The sequence below is a fragment of the Falco punctatus genome (genome assembly GCF_963210335.1).
Source record: "Falco punctatus genome assembly, chromosome: 15".
NCBI lineage: Eukaryota > Metazoa > Chordata > Aves > Falconiformes > Falconidae > Falco > Falco punctatus.
In genome coordinates, this window is record NC_137595.1 from 18,019,755 (window position 1) to 18,042,202 (window position 22,448).

Consider the following 22,448-nt stretch of genomic DNA (forward strand, 5'->3'; position numbering starts at 1 on the left):
TTTGAAACAGTTTTCTTAAGGTTGTTTTTTTTTAAACTAGACATTCGTAGAACAAAACTTATTGGGAACATGTTATTCAGAAAGCTTCTAATCATTCCTTGAAACAAAACTATGATATAACAAGAACAAAACAAAAAAAAAAAGGCAACACCCACAAAAGCTCCTAAATCCCCAAGCTGTTAAAAGATCTGAGTTCCTGAAACAAGTCAAAACCCCCAAAACACACAGCTACATTAAAAACACATTAACAACTTCTGATGATTTTATATTATCAATATATGCTATTATCCACAGGGAAAACAGCAGTTAGTTCATTAACAAGTCTGTATTTCATCTGAAAAGAAGTATTTTGAAATTAGCCCATAGCATTACAGGTCATGCATAAAATAAGCTTTGAGAAGAAACTATGGACAGAAGGAAAACTATTGGGCTGGGTCTCACCTGCTGATGGACAGCTCTTCTCCTGCTACAGTGTATCTCGCAATTTGTGATTCATAAAGTGTTCTCTCCAACACCAGGAATTCCATACTTGAAATATCAAATTGCTCTATGTTAAACTTCACAATTAACAGCTACAATACAGGCACCAGAAGTGGTGGGGTTTTGTTACTGCAAAAACATTTGGAGATGTGGTAGATGTTTAAGATGCTTGCCCCACCACACGGACAGCTAGTATTTACTTCCATAGCACAGTGTATCTGACTCGTTAATTACCACAGAAGCATCAGCACAATCAAGATGGGTATCTACAGCCTTTGGATACGATGAACGCAATCAATGAAAGACTGTTGCCAAGATAGTTATTATACAGTCCGAAAAGACAGCACATATGGAAGGAACGACGGGAGGGGAGGGTGGGAGAAGTTCTTGCCTGTGATTCGGGAATTAAAACATGTAAATCCCGCATCTGCTAAGGGAAACGTGTTGACATTTAACACAGTAAGCGCCTGCAGTTAATACTGGAGAAGCTGTGCACCACAATCGTATCAATAGCCAGCCTGAGCTTTCATCAGCCAAGCCTAAAGCGTCAGTCACGAGCTACAGCGTTAAGGTATTGAGGAAAAAAACAGTTCAAAGCAGCAGAGCGGTACAACGACCACATACACTAAAACAAGAGGCTGCCAGATCCCGCGGCCGGTCGGAGGAGAACACGCTGAACACACATATAGCAGGTTACGCCCGAGCAGCGGGCAGGAGCCCGGCAGCCCCCAGCCGCCGGCGGGCAGAGCGCGGTGCCGCTGCCCCGGCGCAGCCGGAGCCACACGCCTCTGCGCGCACCGGGGATGCGGCTTTTCACGTGGGCGGCCCGGGCGCTCCCGCAACGCCAGAGCGGAGCCGGAGCCCAGCGCCGCGCCGGGGCGCCCCGCGGGGGCGGGCGGCGCCCCCCTGCAGCGCGCCCCGCCTTTCCCCGCCGCCGCGCCCCGCGGAGAGCCGCGCACCCGCTGCACCTCAGCGGCGGCACCGCCGGGGCCGGAGCAGCTGCCGCTCGGGGTGAGAGCAGCGCCCCGCGCCGCGCCAGCCCAGCCCGCCCGAGCGCGCCGCAGCCGCGGGGGAAGGAGACCCCTATAGGCGTGAGGCGAGCTGGTGCCTCAGCCCCGCTGCTACGTACGCGGCTTCTCCGCCGGGCGCCGGTGCGAGCTCCCGCCACGCGCGCGGCGGCAGCGGGCTCCTGCGGCTGCGGGGCCAGGTGCCCGCACAGCGGCGCGGAGCCGCGCGTCTGCCGGCACCGGCCGGGCTCCGCCGCCCCCCGGCGCGGATGTAGGCGCACGTACACACCCAGCGGCACTCGCACCCCCCTCGCAGAGCAGCTCCCGTACCCGGCGGGGCAGCGCACCCCCTGGCCGCCCGCCGCGAGAGGCGAAGTTGGGGAGCCCGCGGCGCCGCCGCCGCCTCCCCAGCAAACTTACCGAGCGCGGCCACCGACTGAACTTTCAGCAGCGCCCCGGCTGAGCCCCACCGACGGCTGCTCCCATCGCCTCTAGGTGCGGTGTCCGCGCCCCGCTCCCCGGCGGCTGCGGCGCGGGCGAGTATAAATCCACATTGCCGCTCCCCCGCCGCCCGCCCCGGCCCCTCCGCCCCGCGGAGGGGACAGTGCCGGCTCCTGCTGCCGCGGCTCGACCCGCAGCGAACGGCGGCGGCGCGTCAGGCTGCGAGAAACCCGAGGGGAAGCGGGGCCGGGCTCAGCGTCGCCCCGCCGCTGCTGCCGCCGCCGCTCCTCTCCGGCGGGTGTAGTGGCAGCGGCGCCGCTCGCGCTCACAGTGATTTTTTTTTCCCTTTTTTTTTTTTTTCCCCCCCGTTTCGGCTCCTTCGCCGTTAATGAGCATGCCCGGGAGATCTGCGCAGGCGCGTTACTGACGGCCGCGCCTCAAGTCGCCTCGCACCGGCCGCCACCGCGGGCTGTCAGGCGGGCGCTGAGGGGGCGCGAGCCGAGCGCGGCGGGAGGGGCAGCCCCGCGGGCGGCGGTGGCACCGCGGCGGGCGGGCGGGCGTCACTCGGGAGCCTTTCGGCAGAGTTCAGAGAAGTAGCCGGGGAGGGAGGCGAGGCGGCTGCACCCGTCTGAGGGAGAGGAGCGGCCCCGGCCCCGCGGGGACAGGCAGCTCGCGCTGCCGCCTCATGGCGGGGAAGGGGCCCGCCGGCCCTCCTCTGCCTTTGGAAATAACTCGGCGTACCTCCCCCTAAATAACTTACATTGCCGAGGGAGTTAGACTGATGAGGGACTCGAGGCTTGGGAGAGAGCTGTTGGTTTATCGATCGAGTGCTTCAACCGCTTTCCTCTCACAAGCTGAGCTTTAAGGTGGGGCTCTCCCGTGGCCACCTCGGTTAACGGTCCCGAGTCTTGGTGCAGTGGGACCTCATCTTCTGGTGATCATCTCTGTAATTCCATCGTTTATACACAGACAGCCCTCAGGAGGACGTGTAAAGGCGTAAAGGTGATTACAACAGGCTTTTTTCGTAACTGCTAAATCTGCATCTGCAGTTATTTGTAGCGATTTTCATTGTGCTGATAAAGCCAAGGAACTGGCAAAGGTGTGTGTCTGAGGCTGGACCCAGCTTGTGAGTCCATCTCCATTGCAATTCCTGTGTATATGCCTCCTGCATACATGTACCTATCACTTCCTTAAAATCACTGTGTTTATTTACATTTAGCCTGCGCATTCAACAACAGGAACACACTGGAAAAAAAAATACGGAATTCACAGTTCCTGTCGTTTCTTCGTAAGTTTCTGCATAGTCCACCTAAATTCAAGTTACTGTTTTAACTCTGCACCATACCCCAGGACATAACTTAATTTTCTTGAAGAAATGAAAACAACTTAAGGACTGGCTCTTAAGTAAAGAGAAACTATATTTTTGCATGTATAGTGAGTGCATAAATGAAAAATAAATGAGGTAAAGCCATCTGTGATTCTAATATACTGCTGCTAATACATAACTTTTTTTGTCATTTTTAGTATTTGCTCTTTGAGACAACGCTGCCCTGAGCTTGTTCCCTCAGAAATAAAATTCAGGTGCCCATGAGAAATCTTGTTGGGTCATTCTTTCTTGGTTCTTCAGGTAAAAAACACAGATAGGGTTTTGACATTCAAAATTACTTCCTGCCAATGTGATCAGTTTGTAGGGAGCAAAGCTAAAAAAAAAAAGATAATTCCTCAATGAACAGCATTGCAAGGGTAACGAGGGAGCTGGCCCAAGACACAACTCCTTTTCCAAAACATGTATTCGTATCTGTATAAACATGAAGCAATGGAGATGTCTCCCCAGTTTACGTAGGCTGCAACCCAATTCGGAAAAAAGTTGTGAGGTTTTGGTAGTTCCAAAGCCAGCCACTTTAAAAAACAAAGGATGGGAAAATGAAAACAATGATGAGGAACCAGAAAGATAATAAAAGTTTTCAAATCTAGCATCAAAATTGCTGCTTACATGAATGACAGCGCACTGACTTTGTATCTTCCTTTATAGACTAAAGGTATTTATTTCCCTCTATTCTACAGATTTCTAAAGATGCAAATTTAAGATGAAGAAACGGGTCTAGTTCTTCAGAATGAAATCTCTTTTCAGCCATACTCTGGAAATCTAAATCTGCCTCTCCCTAAATAAAGTACAGCTGTAAAAATCCTGAGGTAAATACAGAGTCCTTTAGGAAGTCCGTTCTGTCTTTCCTTGGACTAAATGCATCCTGTGCAGCAGAAAGAAAGCCTTGAACTACTGGATATACATTACTTTCTTAGGAAGGCCAAAAGTAACAAGCCAAACCCATTTCTCACGAATCTTGAAGCCATTAAACAAACTTCACGATGAACTGAATCAAAAAAATTAATTATTTTAAGTCAGAACAGTCCTCTCTCAAAAGTTTGTCTCAAGTATCTGTGACTTAGTCTTGGTAGGTGGAATAATTCTTCCGCAGTATAGATCGGTCATGAACTATTCTGAGCGTAAAGAGTAAATTTTCCTTCTCAGGAGACATGGTTATTTTGGTTTCTTCTCTCTCTGGACAGGCTTTAACATTTACTTTTCATTAACACAAAACTTAGATACCAAAGGTTGAGCATGGAAATAGTTCAAAACAAAAAAAAATGGTCTAGAATTAAGTGGTTGTGTTAGTCACAGAAATAGGAACCAAGACAGCCAACCAGTCTAAATTCCAGGTTTTAAGATACTACCATAGCCAAGTAAGTATTTCCCACCTGTTGGCAGAGATCACACATTCATGCTTCTGCTTGGAATGCTATGCGATCGCCTATTGTAGTCATTAGCATGTGGTAGTCATAAAAGGACTCATCAAGGGAAGACATAAAAAGATAACCAGTGGAGATGGGCATTCAATCCTACCTTTGTCTCTTCAGCCACTGCTGAGATAAATGAGCCAAAGTTGATAATAGTGGAAAATTGTTGCCAGCTATCAGTGGAGCGTCTGGTATGTATGGTAATTTCAGATACCCATGGGATGCTTCCTGGTGAGTTGGGGTTAGGGAAACCAAAAAAAGGTCTGCTTGGAGTACCATGCAGGTATAATGTATTAGTCCAAGAGAAAGATACATAGGAAGGTGTGAAACTTCAGGTATATTATATGCATGCTCCAACAGAACTAGGAGCAGATTCCAATGTGAGATGAGACCCACTGGATAATGGGAGCATTTCTTCTAGAGGAACTACTGCAGTAGAAGGAACAGATAGAGACACAGATTTTTCCAAGAATCAGAACAAAGATTTTTTTTATAACTGGTGAGAAGAGTCCTTCATCTCATGAAACCTAAATTTACCAAATAACAGAAGTGCATTGAGCAAAAAAAATTCTGACTCTCAGATTTCTCAACCAAATATGCTAAACAAGCAATAGGTAAAAGATTGCTAGATATGCTGGTGCCAGATGGAATTTTCTTGAGTGAAGACACATGTAGGTTTATATAATATTGCAGCTTCGTGCACCAAAGATTTTCTCTGTAGGTAGCAAAGGAGAATATCTCTAGTGCACAGTTGCAATATACTAGCCAATGCAGTACTGAAGCTAAGGACTTGCTTGACACCTTTTGGCTAGCTCAAGTTCAAAAGAGCCTCCTGAGTGATTCATTGTCTTTTCTTTAACTGGTAACTTGAGTTATGCTGAAGCACTGGTTTTAAATTATTCTCGTGCCTCCTATGGGAATAGAGATCTTTGCCTGCATTACAACAATCTCTGTTGAGACCTGAGACACAGCTGCTGGTCTGACTGCTGAATAAGATCTTTTCAACCCACCTGGGCTAGGATATCACCACACTTACCAGAGCTCTGACAGACTGTGCTTCTGAGAATGATGCTAAAGCTTTCTCTTTTTGCCTGTTTTCTCTGAATCAGATGAAGTCTTTGAACACTTCTCTGAAATTTCAGGGAATTTTCCTGGTTTACAAGACTCCTTCCTGGACAGTCCTGTAAGACAGGATAAGATACTTCCCTAAATAACTGAAGTAGTAGTTTGGTGTGCCGTTTATGGAAATGACAAAACACAGAGGCAGGAAATCAGCCAGATCCCTGCCTGTGCTTTCTAACATAGTTGGTTTGAAATACAAGGGTTGACTTGTTTGTTTGGGGCTTTTCAACAGACGAAAAGTATTTCAAAAAGGAGGTGAAATATTTACAGTAAGTTCCTTAATAGTGATAAGAAACTACCCAAATATGAAGGGCACTGAGATCCCAGCTGTCTGCCAGAAAGTGACAGAAGGGACTGAGTAGTACTAATAACATTGCCCTGCCCCTAATGTAACAGGCAGAAAAATTATAAGGACATTTGAGACATTGTCAGACTCCAAAAGGACACTGTTGAGGAAGTTGTTTTTGTATACATCTACGTGTACTCCAAAAGGTTACATTATTTTTTAAATCCAGTTATTTGTACTTGATAAAACTAATGATACCGATCCATCATTCAGAATTGTGCACAGTGGTTCTGGAATATGGCCATTTTTTAAAATGTTACCTACATCAGTCTGATATAGGTGCATATAAGGAGTGGATGTAAAACATGATGAAAACATAACAACAGAAGTCGAGCTGTACCTGATGCATATTCACTTTAACAACATGCAGATCATTATGCAGACTGAAATGTAAAGGAGAATCAAGATCATTTTTTTGTTTTTACAGTTATGAGTATATTATGTCATATATTTTTCTAGTTATGTTCCTAGTGAAAAGAGAATTAGCACATCCCACTAAGGCGGCACACAGGGCACAGTCTTGCCCTTAGTCTGGGAGTATTCCAGTTTGTGTACGATTAGGAAGGAGAAAGTGAGGTATGAAGCACCAGTCAGGAGTTTTTGCTTTCTGGACCAAGAGAAGGGTCCAGCAAGAAGGAAAAGTTGCTTTTCTATTTCCCTTGCACTGAGAAGAGCTGAATTTCATGAAGCTAGGCTAAATACACATAGAAATAGAACACCGTATGTGAAATTGCAGTCTCGTATTATTACCAGCTCCTGGCAAGAACAGGTTTTGTCCCAGACTTTCTACCAGAAACTGTACGTTGTGTAGTAGAGCTAAGAGAGAAGTAAGTAATTGCAATTTCTGATGGGATATCACTTTTCAAAAATTGTACCCCTAGAACCAAGAAAATTACTAAAGAGAAGTTGATTTTTTTGAAAAAGGAATGAAAACCTTTGGTACTCATCTTGGTGAAAAATGCACCAGAAATAGATTTGTTTACAGAACAGTTTCTACTATGCAAAAGACTGAAGAAAGCAAGCTGCTCTGTGCTGTGTGCTATGAAAAAGTAACACAAACATGATATTGAGTCTCTCTCCAAGGCTTTCCATCATTGCATGATGCCTGTGCCTCCTTTGCTCACTTTCTAAATTATCCAAGAAAAGACTTTCATAGTTTTTACAGTGTCATCTCTCACATTCAGAAAGAACTCCTGTAAATAACTGCAAATCTACTTTCAAAATTCACCTCTGAACTATCTTGTTCCAAGACGCCTACCAAAAACCCGACAAAAGTTAGGCTGTTCATGTGCTATGGCTGCTGCTTAGCATCTTGGCCAAAACTGCAAACTTGGTTCCTGATAATTTCGTATCTATATGGATGGATCGATTATTTTAAACTTACAGCGCCAAAAAATTATGCACCTTTCCCACAAGTATGGCTCCCTCGTTAATATGCAGCGGTGAGAACAGAGGAGTGCTGCAATTTTAATGGCTGGAGAGGGGTTACTTACTTCTTTTCCTATCACATGAACACAAGGTGGTGCTAATGCTCCTGTCACCAGTACCGATTCTCCATTTCCCCAGTAAGCCTTACTCGCGTGATGGTAGCTGATGTGTAGCTGGTGTAGAAGACAATTCATTTTCCTTACATTAATTATAAAAAATAATATCTATTACGATTAAAAATAGTTTAAAATTAAACTTTTTGTTTTGATCAACTGAAAAAAAAATCCATTTCCAATTGACTTAGAGAAATATTTTCTTTGTTGTTTTGGTTTGAAACCCAGAACCCTCCAAACAGACCAGTTGTATTCTCAGCTTCGCTTCAAGACCCAAATAAAAATTAAGTCTAGGTCAAGAAAGAAAAGGAATAAAAGCCTTAAGAGCGTCTACATTTTTTCAGTTCTTAAGAAAGGATTAAGAAAAAAAAATCACATTAAATGAACATGTGAAATAAATAAGTATAGACCCAGATAACTGAAAAGAGTTGGAGATGTGAAAAGATGAGTTTAAAGGCTTTCCCGCTCTTAGGGGGAAGTCCTTTGGTACTGCAGAAAGGTGCATCTAAACTAGAAGACTTTAAAAACCTTTTACTAAGAAAGATGAATATTAAACATCACTGTTGAAAAATATTCAATGAAAATGTTTATTCCTGAATATGAATACATGCTAAAAGGTTTGAGTCTATCAGCTTGCCCATTAGAATGGAACTAAGGTAAAGCACTTCCAAAGAGAGATTAAACTTCCCAATAGCAGGGATCATTTCTTTCCTAAATAAAATAATAGCAATATTCTTACCGCATTGAAAGCTGATACTAAAGAAGATAAGGAACATAAAAAAGCAAAGGCATGTTTTGTAAAGCATTTTAGATCCATTGTTTCATCAACCTCATGGTTAGCCTACAGTATAATTTATTATGTAGGAAGGAAATGATATTAAGTCTCTTTTCTTAAAATATAGTGTATACAGACATAAACCCCATTCTTCTGTTTCTCTTCAGGTTCCTATTTCAGGTTCACAATTACATAATAATTTTGTTAGAGAGAAATTGTGACTCACAGTGCAGTACAATATTTTTTGAGGCATTTGAAAGTTAAGATGCTTTATGAAGGATCATCTACCCAACCTGCTTCTCCCTTTTGTTACATAATACTCCCCTATGTTCCTGCTGCTTTTCTTCTTTCTTGTATTTTTGCTGATCTCTGTTGCATATGTATTTACTTTTCCCTTAGGAAAATACACAAAACCAAGGCCTAAATATCTTAATCTCTTCAGCTTAATTAGACATGAAAGTAACTCTGGCCTCATTAAGAAATGTCCTAAAGCAACAGGTAAAACTGAACCAGACAAGTTAGAAATCTCATCCAGAGATCAGCTTGTCAGACAGTCCTACTTGTTAAAGCCTGGCATATAGCTACTGTAGAGAAGAGAAAAACTAAATGCTTAGGATAAATCTCAGTGGAAGAGATGACTAATTAGAGATAATTATACACAGATTTCTTGCATTAAAAGTGCTTTAAAACATAAACACTCAGATTTTACTTAGGCTCCCAAGTGCTTCCTAGGAGGCAAGCTTGCAAAAAATGTCTTTTAAATGATGTCAAATGCTTTTAAACCAAATGATTTTTAAGAGGCATCTTACTGAAAATTTTGATGCCTTGAATTTTCTTCTTCACCTTCAGTTTAGTAAGGAACTTGCAGTAAAATTTATGGTCTAAGTTAGTATCCTGATTGCCCTATAGCAAAGGTAATCAAGAGTTGTGCAGTACTCTTTTGCTACCATTCACTAGCAACTTCAAAACCTATACCCAAAATTCACTTGATGGGAAGACACTGAACTGTCTTCAGAACTGAGGTTGAAACTGTCAGAACATTGATAAGGGAGATAAGAAATGCTGCTGTGCTTAAAGTGTATCATCTATGAGATAAAAACCAAACAAACCACAATCCAAATTTAGGACATAATCTATAAGCAAATTTCTGAAAATTTTATGGAAAATTCTGAAAGTTAGTGTAGAATATTGTCTTAGAGATCTTAATCTCCTAGTACTACTCATACTAGAGCAAATAGAGAATTTCAAGTTGTGTGGTTTTGTTTTTCTTCTCTGTGTGTGTGTGTTTGTTTTTTTACAATGGAACACGATTTTCCTTTCAGTTTTAAATTCATTATAAAAATCTATCATATGACTCCCACAAAATCTTCAGGTCAATAATATACTGTGAAACTGATTAATGTACTTCTTTTGAGATAGTATCTTAAGACACCACAATTCAAACCACAAACATTTTTGAGGCTTTGCATAGTTATCATGCAGGTGTTCAGAAAAATCTGTATATACTTATTTATTCAAGATTCATTGAGAAAAAGTGCCACTTTTTCATTTTTAAAAAATATTGTCAATTCATACCGTTCATTTTGGAAGACCAGGAACACACAACGTTCATCCATGTAGTTACCTGTCAGATTCTTGATCTTATTTCTTGTCAGAACGTTTAATGTCTTGGTTAACAACCTGAACAATGGGCAAGAGTGCACACTCTGCACGTTTGTAGATAATGCCAAGTTGTGGTGAGCAGTCCACGCACAGACCAGGGCTCACAGGAGCCTTCTGAAGTTCACTAAAGGATAACAAAGTCCTGTATGCAAATGCAACAGCATCATATACCTGTACAGTACAGGGCCAAGGCAGAGAAAGCAGCAAGCACCTGGGGACCTGATCAACAAATTGAACAAGAGGCAGCAAAGTGACCCTGCAGCAAAGGAGAACAGTGGGCCAGACTGTATCCAGCGGGTAGAGGGAAGTCACCCTGTGCCTCTGCAGTACTTCTAATACCTTATCTGACATACAGTTTTGAGCTCCCCAGTACAAGACAGACGCCAGCTTTCTGGAGTGAGTTCAGCAAGGTGGGACAGGAGAAAAGGCAATGTACACACTTTTGGAACATGAGAAAATCCAACTAGATATTAGAAGTGTTTTAACCATGGGGTCATCAAATCCTAGAACAGGTTGCCTGGAGAGATTATGGGTTTTCCATCTTTGGGAATATTCAAACTTGAAAGGACCAGGCTTCAGGTGGGGGTTGGACCAAAAATTTCTTGAGATCCTTCGCAACTTATGTTACTTTATGATTCTATGATTGAGCATTTTTTTCATTACACCAAAAGAAAACAAGATTAAAATACGTATAAAACCTTCACAATCACTATATTTATTAAAAAAGCTATTTCTTTCAATTGATTCAACCTGTTATTCCAATGAGATAATAGCCCTGAATAGAATCATAGAATCATTTCAGTTGGAAAACTGTCATCAAGTCCAACCATTAACCCAGCACTGCCAAGGCCACCACTAAACGATGTCCCTAAGCACCGCATCTACACATCTTCTTTTAAATACCTCCTGGGATGGTGACCCATCCATGTCCCTGGGCAGCCTGTTCCAACACTTGACCACCCTTTCAGTGAAGACATTTTTCCTAATATCCAATCTAAACCTTCCCTGGTGCCACATGGGGCCGTTTCCTCTTGTCCTGTCACTTCTTTTTTAGGGAGAAGAGACCGACCCTCACCTCACTACACCCCCCTGTCAGGGAGCTGGGGGGAGCGATCAGGTCCCCCCGAGCCTCCTTTTCTCCAGGCTGAGCCCCCACCTCCCCCCTGTGAGCCTTGTGCCCCAGCCCCTGCCCCAGCCCCTGCCCGGCTCTGGACACGCTCCAGCCCCTCAGGGTCTGCCTGGGGCTGAGGGGCCCAAACCTGCCCCCAGGGCTCGAGGGGCGGCCGCACCAGGGCCCAGCACAGGGGGACGGGCACTGCCCTGGCCCTGCTGGCCCTCCTCCACTAGCTCCCTCAATACCCTCAGGTACATCCCACGCAGCCCCAGAAAAGCCACAGAAAATACAAAATTTTTTTACCACTTCAGCTGAACTTCAAGAAGTGGAGTTTATATCATCATCACCATTTAAGTGAATTGCTGTCTTCTAGTTAGGGTCATTACTATCAGCATATATTGAAAAATATCAGCCATTTTGAGTACATAAACAATTAAAGTATGTAACTGGGCATGACAATAATGAATGTTTAATCACTGTAAAAAGTTCTACAAGGAGTAGTTCTTAAGTATACAAATCTCAGCTTTTATAACTAGAACTGGTAATTTGGTACTAGACATGTCAATAGCTTGAAGGTAATAATAGCACATGTTCAAGGTTCATATTCTCACTATTTATCTTATTTTCACTTGCTTACCACCAGAACACACTGGCAGTGATGATGGGGACAGAGAGTCAACTAAAGAGCGTGGACACCCGCAATCATAGAAAACACACTGTAATGAAAATAATACTGCCGGGGGCTATATGAATGTCAGAAAAAAGCAATGAATTTGCAAGATTTGTCATGCCAGTAAAAAGCAAGAACACTGGCCACATTTGTTCTATAACTGTTTTTTAAGCAGAAAAGAATCTTTTTAGAGGCAGTCTTCAAGACAGAACAGAATTGGACAGCTGTTATTTATCAGACATACAATATTAATCTGTAACTGGAAGGTGTTTGAGACAGTGTTATAGCATTACAGAATAGACAGTTACAGAAATATTCTAATAATTATTAATGCAGTATGGGGGTGCCAGGTGCAGCAAACTGGCTCCCCCATTCCTTAGTACATTTTTAACTAAAGGTAATGTGATGAAAGTGTTAGTATTCAAGGCTGCCTGTTCTTCTCTGCTAATTTACATTTATATTCTTAATGTCTACATTGAGCCTAGGGAAATTTAAAACTCTATTTCATTAATGCTAACTTCTACAGAAATCCCAATATGCACAGAAATTCCTAGATTGCAAGGCTAGTTAGATGATAATGCAGAAGCTAAACATAATTGCTGGGTGGTTATGATAGTTAAATATGTACTGTCAGTTTTGACTTTTGAAATCCCTATAGACAGAGACCTACTGTTTTAAAAGTTAAAAATGTGAAGTAACAGAGTAATAGATTAAAATATCTTTAGAACGAGTGTTTGGAGTTTAAACTCTGGTTTGCAGATACGTTTTAAGCTGTAGAGCATAACAACATTGTGTTTGGCTTTTTCAGGAGAAGTTTCTGTGAAGAGTTAGATAATTTAATCTCCCTTTTTTTTGGCTTTTGAATGGATGGCAAATTACAAATACATGCGCAGCCATTTTAACAGCCCAGATTGGGTCGTGTTCTGGCAGGCTTTTGTGAAGTGCTGCAGTTTTACAATACTAATGCAGCATTAATGTGCACCCATTTACTGGCTGTCATCAGCTCTGTGCAGAAGGTTCTGATGCAGCTTCTTTAAAAATAACCCCTTTAGTGCTCTGGATGCAGAAATCCTGGTCAGCTGCAGAAGTCCCTGCATATATTTTATATGTAATTTTATATATATATATATATACACACGTGCACACACACACATATATAAACCTGCCACTCAGTGCCTGAGGTTTGGCTATGTAACTTTTTTCTTGCAAAGCTGAACACCACCTGTTTTTATACCAATCAATGTGAGGAATAGAAAACAGAGCAAAGGCATACTGAATCTACACATCTGACTGGGCAATAATTGGCTCAGGATTAATAAAACATGCTAATTTTGTTATGCAGTGATTTAGTGCCTTAGGTCCGCCTACAATTTTTGCCAGGCATGTTACTCCAAAACTGAAGTTCTGACCTGCCTCAACCCTATGGAACCTGTGTATGCATATCCATTCACAAATGAGTAAAGCACGTTTGCTTTAAGTGACCACAAAGTTCTGCTTTGGTCTGGTTTGTATCGGTCTTGCACAGGTAGGACTGCACCAGTACAAGACTGTGGAGAATCAGACCCAGAATAAATAAATTAAAAGTGATTATAAAATATGCATGGAGCATTTATGTAAAACCATATTTTCTGCAAGGTAATCTCTTATTTATAGTACAGTATATCACCAAAGATAGAAACTGGAGAAAAGGTTAATGGCTGGACTAATTATAAATCCAGATATATATAATTCAGCCTCCTCAACAGCATCATGCCCTTGTGGTTTAAGTAAGAAGTTATAAGGGAAGTACTCTTTTGGAACCTATTGGTCTTTTCTGTAATATTTATGAGTATACTAGCATTTAATTCATTATTTATAGGTTTCTGACATGCATCTCATTTGTTTGATATATAATTTTTATCAGTAGTACTTTGTAGACAAGCAAGTACTTCAAGAAAGCAGAACGTAACATAAATCTACAATAGCCTTTGGGGAAAATGTATTAAGAATGTAAACCTGACTAAATAATGTGTGGAGATATGGAACAGTATGTTAAACTTACGATTTTGCTATAGCTGAGGTAAATTTTAATGTTTGTGTTATTCATCCTAACTGAAAAATCTTTAATTTTAATTTTCATTATACAGCGGTGGGTAAGAAAAACAGTCATTCTCATGCGAATGAGAACTAAATACCATATAGTTCCCTTGTGCTTCTTTAACCTAAGGCTTCTTTATGTGGTTTGTATATTGAATGGAAAGAGGAGAATCAGTTTGAAAAAATCCAGAGTAATATTTGATGTAAAACCTAGTGATTGGCTGAGAGGTCTGTTTATAAATGAGTGAATTATGTGCAATTTAGCTGTTTGCAAACTGATAAGCGCACACACACACACACATATAGATATAATAGGAAGTTGTAATGTAGTGTAGAATTATTACTACATATCTTGTGATCTACAAATGGAATGTACATATAGTAAAGCAGCTCCAGTAGCTTTCCATTGTAGAATTTTGGGTGATGGGACCTTAAACATATACACATTTAAAAGAGACTAATATCTGTCTATGGAAATACATAGGAAGGGTTTCTGATTTGAGAATAAATCATACATATCAATCTAAGTGGAAAAATATAGGAATACTATGAGTCATGAGTAGAAATAATAATGAGATATAGGCCCAGCTGAAAGATTAATGGAAAAGTGAAGTAATACTCCTCGAAACTGCACTTTGTAATACAACACAGCTAAGCAGTATGTATCTGACCAAATTTTTTACAGCTGAAGATTATATTTTTGGGGTTTAAGTGCATTTTTTCCCCCCCTTTCACACACCTTGCATTACTGTAACTGCCACAGTTCTCAATTATTTGGTAATTTTGCATAAGTTGTCACAAAAAGGTAATAAATTTTTTGAAGACCTCATCAGAGATAATAATTATCCTTTTGCTAGACAACCTATCAAATGCACAAAGAGCTTCTCTTCCATAAAAATCTTAGAGGTCATAGAGAACAAAAAATTACAGGCATTTATTTATTTATTCTTGAAACTAGTAAAAGTGACGACTAGTCAAGCCTCTTGGTAACTGCAACTAAAGGCAGTGGCTTTCAAACTTTTTGGAGCAAGATTCACTGCTGACATTTTGCCTGAATCCCATTCTTTCTGTCCTTGCTGGCAATGAAAGGCAGGAGGATCAGAACTGTTTGGGATGCAAGCTGCAAGGGTCAGAGGAGTTACTGCGGCGAGTTGTGCTGGAATCAATCTTGGCAAAGGGGAAACAGGAAAAAGTCTGACCTGCCCCACAACTACTGCTTTCTTCCTGACTGGTGACATGGGAATAATGCAAGAATAAGTAAAGCCACGTATGTCACTGTTTGGGAATCACTAACTTAGGAAACAAGCAGCAGGTTAAGTCTCCACAAATTAGGTTCTACTCCCAGTTTGGCAACTAGACCATATTCCAAACCTCATTTTTTCATCTGTTTGAACAACACTGACCTTTACAAAGAACATTAGCCTCTATTACTGAAAAATACATTGTGGAGTGAGAAAAGGTTCTGTTGTTATCATGTGGAAGAACAGAAGAGAAGTTGTTAATAATAATTCTACAAGTTGAGAAAATAACATTTTTTATATCTAAGCTGTATGATGATATGTATATAATGTTTACTGGGGAGATTCTTTTGAACAAATATACTATTTTTTTAAAAAAGCAACTGACAGCAATCTATTTTCAATAGATTTAAATTTTTACTTTCAACTGTGACTGAAAAAAATCTTCAAAAAATGATCAAATCAAAACAAACTTTGACCTAGTTGATAATCTCACACGGCCTCCTATAAACACAAGCACTAAATCTTTAACTCATTACCTCTTTCCATGTTAGAGGCTAAATGGTACTTCTTCCCATTGTAGGAGGAATGAGGAGTATGCGTTTTCTGAGCTGCTGAAGCTTGTTATTGAAATTAAGCTTTATGACACTGCTGTTTTCCATAGTTGGACCCAGTCTATTGGATTTGTGTGGCTGCTTCCAGAAATAAGAAGGGCAATTGTCAATGCCTTTTCAAAAGCAAAGGCAAGGAACAGGTTGTTAAATGGGCTGAGTTAAGCAATCTCCTAGAAAGGACACCTACTAAAAAGTAGTATGCGGAAGAGCTTGTCCTAATGTGCTCCTCCGTTTCCGTGAGAGTACGGTCCAAACTCCACAATGTCCTTTCCTTTTATGTTTAATACTTTTGCATCTCTGTGGTTTTCAGCAAGATTGATTCCTTTAAAAAGGCTGGATGGCAAGGAACATATCAACCCCTTCACTCATCTTTAAATAAAAGAGTGTGTATTTCAGTGTTTATGAAGTAGTGAGGAAGTACTGCCTCTATTTTTCCAAAGGATTCTTGTCAATTTTCCTTTCCACATGTTATAAACCATATTGATGTGAATGCCTTCTGAAGTTACTCAGTCAAAAAAGTAATTCTTTTCAGTAGAATGATTTCTGAGGCACATGACTGCCCTGTAGACTTCCATCAGATTCCTTTCTTCACATGAAAAATGAGTACATTTCTAAACTACAATTTTAAATATTGAATAAGTCTACTGATATCAATAAGTTTGATTATTCAAGACATGAGCTTACAAAGTGTTGAATACTATTATTATCAAGGTACAAAGCAAGAGTGTGCAGCCTTTTCTATCTAACATGCAGCACTTTGGAGGATTGGACCCTAAAGAAAGAGGATTAACAGTTCATAGGAATTAATACAGAGAGACAGGAGGCAAGATATTACATAAACCAAATATCTGGCCTTCTACATTATTTAGATATCTTAATTTAGAAAGATATATTTAATTTATATTAGAAATACATTCAAACATAGATCAATAGAATTTTTCAATTTAGTCACATGTCACATTATTTCATAGTGGTCATATTCCCTTGGATCAAGGAGTTGGCAGCTCTGGATGTTTAACACTTCATTAACACACAGTATTAGCATATAATAACATCAGGTTATACTGACAACAATATACACTGTAATTTGACAACATTGAGAATCAGCAACAGAAACTGAGCTAGGAAATAATTCTATTAAAAATGGCACAGCAGTGAAAAACAGATTTTTTTTGTACTTTCTTAATAAACTTGATGTATTTACTGTAAGGTCCTGAAGAGCTTCTATTTTTGCATGACTGCAATGGGAGAAGGAGACAACTGAAATTAGATACATGAACACAACCCTAGGTGTCTGCAGTTTTTCAGTATCTTACTGTGTGCTAGTTCTAGAGAGAACAAAATAGTTTAGTTCTGCATCCAGTCAGTTTTCCAGTCAAATTTTTCCTTTTCAGAAGTCAGGTGACATTCCGATGAGGGATGGGCACATATTGTTCTCTCTGCCATATACATATCATTTTGGAGCGTTAAAGTTTCCACTAAAAAATCTGCCATATTTGTTGAGCACTTGATACATAAGAAATGCACTTGTTTGTGAATTGGGATTTCTGTTCTTTAAGTTGATTTTAACATACTTAATATGTGCTTTGATTCTTGCAGCTCTTTATCTTGCTTCCTGATTTCTGTAGTTTTCTTCTTCAAGGAGTACATGCTTTCAGATGGACATTTTGCTGTTTTGCCTAGGGTATTCTGATTCATCTTACTCTGGTGTGTTTTCCTATTCAGCTAGTTGTCATGAATTGAAAATTTATTTTCTTTTCATCAAGAGCTTTCTCTTTCCATGAGGTATAATTTTATTTACTTTTTCCCCTTTTCTTTTGCCTTTTCTTTCTCGTTCTTTCTGATAATTCATTTAAAGGAAGCAACATTTTATTTGATGCTGTTGTAAACCATCACTGAATATATTACTACAGTGTAACTTATTCCTCTTTCATGAAACACTAGAATTGTAATCATACAAATTCTGTAAAGTTAATGGAATAACTTGACTGAATGAGAGAAACCAGCATCCTCTTATTTCACTAATCTAGATCCTACAAATTAGGTAACAACACATCAGTAAGCACTGACTAGCCTAGTTTGCAGGTGAGTAATTATAGGCCAATAGAGAGTAGGTAAATCTCTGAAAACCTCTTCTTAAATTGTTTGCCTGGGCTGTTTATGCTGGGCAATATTTGGAACCACATGTTCGGTGGAATCCATAACACTGATTTTAGTGAACCTCCCTTCCTCTCTGCTGTCCTTCAGAATCTTTTGCATTACAATTTCCAGATACTTAACAAAAATCAATAATCACTTTGCTCACTTTCAAAGCCTGACATTTCAACTATAACATCAAAATACATTTTAGGACACGGTGGAAGACTCAAAACTATTTTTCCTCTGAGGTGATATCAGTATTGCAGCCTTAAGTCAGCAGCATCTCAATCTGTTATTCTGTCTTCCATAATTGGTAATATAAAATGTATTATACACACATATGCTTCATCTATAAAGAATTATTTTCCATACCGAAAGGATAACAAAGAAGGAAATGTTCAAAAAATATGATGCAAATCCCAGTTTACATTGGAAAATACACCAGTTCAAAATCTAGTGTGTTGGGTAGAGGTAAAAGATCAGAGTTACTGTTTTCCAGTCCCAGGCAGAAATAATACTCTTTTCCCAAGCTGCACCGGTGAGCTTAAGGGAGTTGTTCATAACTGCTTTATACAGACAAAACCAATAGATGAAGTTGGGAAAAGGAGAAAAACTGTGATGCATGATAACTATTCTTTAAGATTTTAAAATGCAATCATAAAGCCTTGATTTGCATTTCAGATCAGTAACATGTCAGGCACAGCTTTAAAATCAGCTGATGATCTGTATGTATTTTTAGTGAAAGAATGTTACAAAAAGATGCAGAAAAGCTTAATGATCAGAATAATAGAAAATATTAAGTTAAAACAAAATTTTCATTGGCCCCTTTTACCTGTACACTACCACATGCACATGAACCGAGAGATGAAATGTCCAAGAAATTAAATATAAAATTGGGAGGACTGGATTTTACAAAATGAGGATATTGTAAAAAGGTAACAGGAAATAAGGCCATTCCCAATGAATAATAGAAGATACACAAAGAATAAAATATAAATAACAGAAAATACAGTTTTTATAAGTGTTTTTAAAATAGGATCCCTAAAGGGATAGCAAGACAATCATGTAAAAATAGCTGTCTTAAAGGTCTGTGGTGGAAAAGTAGTTGCAGACACACTTTTCAATGAGCATTCAGCCTGCACCAAACTTGTAAGACAGGACCCTTACAAATGCGACAGCTACCACACTGTATCACATTAAGAATAAAGAATTAAAAGGAAAACTTCAGACCATTGTTCCCTTATACATTGTCAGAAGAAGGGTGTTCTCAAGTTGAAAGGGTGTCAATATGCATGGGAGGGACTCTAAACAAGAATTTTATTTCTTATATAATATTATTCTGCCCCAAAGTATTGTCCATTTCATTCTTACTTTAGAAATACTGATCTTTAAACTTTCACCACTTTCCAAAACTTCATATAAGAGAAGAGTAAGAATTTGTTGGTGCTATTATGATTTAGGCAGAGTTGCTTTAATTTGTGTATCTGAGAAAGGAAGCCACTCTGAAAAATGGTTCCTTGAATAACACTGTGGCATTTTACACCTTGCCACAATGATTCCAGATTACACTCCTTTACTGTAAAAAAAGGAGGTGCCTGTTTATCAGGCCCAAAATTAATTTTGAAGTCCAAAGATCAAACTTGCAAAACATCATAATCTAGTCAAAGACTGTTGAGTAAGAAAAGGACATTTATTATTTTATAATCCCATTGTTTTAAAATTGTATCACCAATTTAATCTACCCTAAAGGAACACTATTAAGAAGGAAATATTTTATAATGAGAAGGTTTAAGACAGTGTCTGGATTTCTCTTTACTAATGTGAGCGGTACTAAGGCTTTTACTCCAGCAGAAGACTGCAGAGCTACAAATGGAGGCCTAAGTTTTTAGAAGAGTTTACATAAACACAGAATTGTTTAGGTTGGAAAAACTTTAAGATCATCGGCTCCAGCCATTAACCCAGCACTGCCAAGTCCACCACTAAACCCATGTCCCTACATGCCACATCTACGCATCTTTTAAATACCTCCAGGTATGGTGACTCAACTCCTTCCCTCTATGTCTTAGATTTTCATCCTCTGAGTTTCTGTATTTTGCTAGAATTCCAGCCTTTGTATAACTATTCAGCTATGAAGTAACAGTAATTGAAAAGAAATCATCAACGATTAGCATTTACATTTCTGATCCGATATCCAGAATAAAATTCAGTTCAGTCTCTTCAGTTTTCGTTGGCCAAACTAGGAGAAATATGGCAAGAAAAGTGTTTTTGTCAGTGAAATGCGCATAGAAAGCAGTATTGCTGAGTAAGCAAACCACATTTGTAATGGCCTGGATATGCTCCTAAACTGACAAACTGCATGATAAACTGTACAGCTCACCAAAACAATGGTTACTTTTAAAGTTACATTCTTGCATGTATCACAGTTTCCCTTTAGCTTTCCAACAAAGGTTTCACTTGCAGTTTGCATTCCTCTTGGAAAATAATGCTGATCTGCGGTATCTCCAAACCTGCTACATTTAACCTATGTATTGTTCATGCTGTTTGCAATTCTACTGCCACCAGAGACGTACAATAGCTCTGTCAAGTTCTCTGCCAGTCCGAGTAGTATTTACTCCATATTTTCAAAAGTTTTCTCTGTCTGATATGATAACAAAAGAAAAGGTATAACAAGCAAGGAAAGGTTTATACTGGCAGCTACCCATTTGAAAATATATGCTGGTTTATTCTTTAACTTTCTACAGAAGTTGATCTGCTTATAACAAGATTTCCTACTATCATTCCCTGATAGCTGTCTAAAGAAGATATCCACAAGCTATTATAATTCATTTCCATGTAGAACGATACTCTCAATAGCACGCCTTTAGGTATTTAGACTACATCAGAATAGGAAATCAGTATAAAAAAAGGAACCCCCGTCTTCCTAAGAACTGGTGAGCATTGATTCTCATCTCTGATCATGAGAACGTCTTTCAGTTTATGGTTGGGAGACATGCTCATTTTCTTCTAGTACCAATAGAAGGTACCCGTCTCTGCTGTGGGAGCTGCACATCTGCACCCTCCGATAGAACGTTCTGTCAATTGCTTAAGGCAGCTGTGCTGGAAATTTTTATCCAGAGGACATTTCAAATACAGAGAGGCAGCACCATGCTGACATCAGACGTACGTGCGACTGAAGCCGTGCAGCTGGCACAAACAACGTGCCTTCCTGCTACCTCTAACCATGGCCTGCCACCAGCTCAGATAACAGCCCTGTCCATAAAAGCCACTTCTCAGAACTGAAGTGGACTGTGTTTACATTCCTCTTATACTGCATGGTAGAAGAATAACAGAGCAATAAATAAAACAGCTTATATTGTACTGTGCAAAGACAATTGGGAATTCTTGTCAATGGTCTTCAGCAATACTCCAAAGACACATAGTTCTCACTGCAGCTCCCTCAGCTGACTGCAGCCAATTGTATCATGGCAATGCTCGGTGGCATAGATAAACACATCATTAATGGCATAGTAACTTCTATTAAGTGAAGGCTTTATTAGCAGCTTTGAGAAAGAGGCAAGGATATGAAAGGGGACAGTGTGAAACTTAGTCCCATTTTTTTAAAAAATTACACTTGAAGGTCACGGCTCAGTAGTGTTGGGAAAACTCCAGTGCTGCAACCTATGCTATGTCTGCTTTTCAAGAAAACATTCCCTCCAGCGCTGTGACTATAGACTGCTCACAGTACTGAAACTTACTTTTAGAAGATTATTGTATCATCTGAAATATGCTTCAATCTATAAACATAAATAAGTCTTTTAGCTGGCTATGGTGCCACTGAATACTGAGAAGCGAATCTTTCCATTACTGTACTCAGTTTATTCCTTTTTGTTCTCTAAGAATCTGATCTGTATTCCTTTGCCCTTACTGAATGGATGTTCCAGTATTCACAGCATTTTGATAACTCTTGTTTTAAAATCTATTTGTAATATCTGTTGCTCCCCCCACACACCACATAAATCTGTCATCTGCATGGAAGATATAACACTGCAACCCTGAGTTGAAAAGGATGAATCTACTCAACAGTTGTTTTGCAGCAATATATTTGCACAACTTTACCTCTGGTTGGCCTATGAGTCACCCTAAATTAAGTCCCCATTTTGCTGTGTGCTGAGCACAGCGGAGGGGTATCTTGGGGCTTATGCATACAGGTATGAGATGTACAACTACCATACTGTTTGCTGTCTTGGTTTTTATTTATTGTTTTAAAAAAATAGATCTCTATGGATAGATGTGAAAATCACACGATTGACAAGATTCAGCATAGGACCCATACGCTGGAATCTCCTCCTCCTCCACTTCTAGCACTCCTTGTCCACCTCCAAGCTCTGTCTCATGGTGCTTTCTCACCTATTTCCTATCCCAGCATCCCACATGTAGCACAAAGCCGA

General features: G+C 40.1%; 1 protein-coding gene across 4 annotated transcripts in view; it reads right to left on the reverse strand.

Annotated features, from left to right (window-relative positions):
* TENM1 (teneurin transmembrane protein 1) overlaps positions 1-22,448 on the reverse strand; it is a 571,145-nt gene that overhangs the window by 343,935 nt on the left and 204,762 nt on the right. For 2 of the 4 annotated variants that reach the window (XM_080365641.1, XM_080365638.1), the window contains exon 1: positions 1,908-11,289. The exons of the other annotated variants lie outside the window; for them this stretch is intronic. The gene's annotated coding sequence lies outside the window, so the exon portion shown is untranslated. Of the gene's footprint in view, positions 1-1,907; positions 11,290-22,448 lie in introns of those variants that run through there. 4 annotated transcript variants of the gene reach the window in all.